At 29.9% G+C, this 3,351-nt stretch overlaps 1 non-coding gene across 1 annotated transcript; it reads left to right on the forward strand.

Moving 5' to 3' along the window:
* Window positions 1-183: 183 nt before the first annotated feature.
* Window positions 184-264, forward strand: TRNAS-AGA (transfer RNA serine (anticodon AGA)). Its single transcript has one exon. It is a non-coding gene; the product is annotated as a tRNA-Ser (tRNA).
* The last annotated feature ends 3,087 nt before the right edge of the window (window positions 265-3,351 follow it).

A 3,351-nucleotide genomic window follows, 5' to 3' on the forward strand; every position in this document is an offset into this window, starting at 1 on the left:
TAAACCGTGCCAAATTGATGATTTTACTTCTGTCAATTACTTCGGTAAATATTATTTGATTTTAAAATAAATGACATATTCAGAATCAGTGCATCAAAGCACAAATTTTGATATCCAATTGAAGAAAAAATATTTTTGTAAACAAACATAACCAGAAGGTTGATAACTTAATTTTGTAAGCCCGCAGTCGTGGCCGAGTGGTTAAGGCGTCTGACTAGAAATCAGATTCCTCTGGGAGCGTAGGTTCGAATCCTACCGACTGCGAATTTTTTTGTTTATTTTTAAATGAAAAATATACGAAGTTTTATTTTCAATCAAGATTTTTATAATTACATGACAATAATCTTAAAAATATTTGTTTTTTTATTTTTTTATTATCTGTAGAAATAAAACTGACAAGTTATAGTTTGAAAACAATATCAGTATTAATAATGTTATGTGGACTTTATAAAGATTTTTGTATGCAATGTTTATTAATAACTTATATTTAAAAGTTTTAAAGAATTAGACAAGACTCCTGAATTAATTATCGTCATATTCATAGTTAAAAGTTATAAATAGCCTTAATAAATAGAACATACTCTAATTTTGATACCAGGCTTACTTTTGAAGTACATCAGGATTGGTTTAGAGGAGACACTTGACTTTATATTCGTGCAGAGCCGGCCTTTACACCACTGAGGATGCAGTGGGCTCCGTATTCAAATATTCCGAATTTAAGTGGGAAAATAAACAGTTCAAAATTAAGAGTATAGTGACAGAATAGGGAAAATATATTATTATCTAAAAAATGGTCGGTTAGTTAGATTAGGATTATAGACTGACTAGGAGTGACCATATTTTGTTTAAAAAAAAAAAGGACACTTGTGTACCCAATGAGTTCAAGAAAAAGTGTTACTTCCAAAGTGTAAGGAATGAAATCTCAATATTTTTTTCGAAAATATATTCTTCAGTTCTCTTTTTGTGGTTGTGTAAAATTTTGAGTCTTTAAATATAGTAGGGATACACATTATGTCAAGTGAATGAAAAGGGGAGGCCCAATTATTTATATGAAATAAAAGAAGAAACTAAATTGCACATATTATCGACTTTGAATTTGTAATTTTATTTTGATTCGAATTTTTTCAAGTTATTACTAGCATTAGAATCAAGATATATACTTATTAGCTTAGCCCAGCTCAACGTTACTTTAGGAGACCAAAAGTTAAGTTAATTTGTAGTTAATACACATTGAATACTTTTTTAAAGAGTTTGAATTGGATAATTATAGAAAAAAATATATATACAGGACAGTGATTCCAATGGAAAAAGTGCTAATCACTTAATTCTCCGTTATCAATTATAATATCATTAAGTATGATGGATCACTTTTTTTGACAAACAAGCAGTAGAGATATATATTGAGAAAATAAGGTACCTGAAATTTTTGAGGGCCTGAAACCTACCCATAGAGTGGGACCCCCACCCTACGTCCACAATTAACCAAATTAGATAATTAAATGAGTGTCCAATATTTTTTTAAAGACAATTATATCGTACTTGAATAAATTAATTGATGGAATTAAACTTTGACAATGAAATTTAAATTAATGTTTGTTTTACAAGTTAATGAAGTTGGAGCCTGATTCTCATTCAAATGAAATGATAGCACTTCCTCCATTAGAAACTGCTGTCGTGTTTTGTTTATTTTTCATTTATTTTAATATATATTATGAGGTGATAGATAGTTCTGATGTTTGACATTTCCCGACTTATTCACTTTTCCTTTTCCTCCGTGTCATGTTTTCTCTTTATTTTTCTTACCTAAAAACATGATAACAATTGTTGCAGGTAAGTTAAATTTTTACCTTGATTTAGAAAATATATTATTTAGAATAAAGAAAAGAAGGAAAATTTAAAATTGATTGCTTCGATCATTGTTTTGAGACTGTGAGCAAAACCTTAAAAGCGTCAGAGACTGAGGCTAGATAAATAATATTTCAAAATTCCCCTCAATTCCTACCAATCTGTAGGAATAATATCATTAATTGATACATCATACATTTAAGACTTTACACTTTTATGTCCTAATATTAATTAATTAAATTCTCCAAATAGGTACAATATTAATAGGCAGATGTTTTATGAATATTTGTTCAGTCAATGAATTTAATTAACTCAAGGCATTTTTAAAAATGTAGATCGTCCATTCGAAATCTTTATTCTTTGTCATTACAAATATGGACTTATATTTGAGTATCAAAAATAACAATGATAGGAATAATTAATTCATAAATTATTATGTGCGTAAATACCAGGTGTAAAATTTATAATGACAAGACACTTTATATTTTGACATATCGTACAAGCTCATATCTTATTTAATAGTAGCGGTAGTATCCGGCATGGAGTAACTATACATCGGCTACAAGTCAAATTTTTCTTAAATAATCTAGAAGATAACATACCAAGACATCCTCAGTGCTACTATCCTTTTTATGAGCATACTCACCTAACTGCTCAATACAGTAATAGTTGTTATATCCAATGATGAAACCGAGAGTAGTATGGACATGTTGAAAAAGAAACCGAAAATCAACATGGTACCCCGGAGAATTTGAAGAATGTTAAGGAGGAGAGATAGAATAATACTTCTGACGTTTCATTAAATCAGTTACAATCATCTGTGGCTAGGGACAAGACAAAAAGGATATAAACAAGGACATTTGCTAGTATTACTCCGATGTCGACCCCAATTTACTCTGAGTTCAAAAAGGACTGTCAATTATAACTCTGCAACAAATCTTCGGGGTTACACTCCGTCTTTTATCAGCGCACACGACCGTTCAATGAGCCGGAATAGGTAATTGAATCTATTTAGGAAAGGATGTTCACTAATCAGGAATTAAATAATAATGACAATAACTGCTAAGGAAAAAGAAAATTCATTCTTTATATTACCAATTACAAATTAACGGCCCAGCTAAAAAATATACCGATTTACATCATAACTCTCGAATATGTTGTGATGATTGTTGAGTACTTTTGTCTTAAGATCGCTCACTAAAAAAGCACCATCTATTTAGACATACCCAAGGTTAATAGAAATGCAAGATTATACAATACTGCGTGTACGACTGATGTTTGACCTCCCCACAGTTTTTATGGTGACGTCATGGAATATGATTGGTTGCGTGCTTTGTCAAAATCTGCTTGTCTTGCTCAGCAGTCGGTATGATACATCAAATTAAAAATTATAGCAATCCTGATTACATGAACCTTGTATTTCTATTAACCTTGGGCATACTATTGTTTAGATTTTATTCAAATCAAAACATTTAATGAAAATGCAAATGAATTATTATGATATAC

The sequence above is a fragment of the Lepeophtheirus salmonis genome, unplaced genomic scaffold, assembly GCF_016086655.4.
Source record: "Lepeophtheirus salmonis unplaced genomic scaffold, UVic_Lsal_1.4 unplaced_contig_3761_pilon, whole genome shotgun sequence".
Classification (NCBI taxonomy): Eukaryota; Metazoa; Arthropoda; class Copepoda; order Siphonostomatoida; family Caligidae; genus Lepeophtheirus; species Lepeophtheirus salmonis.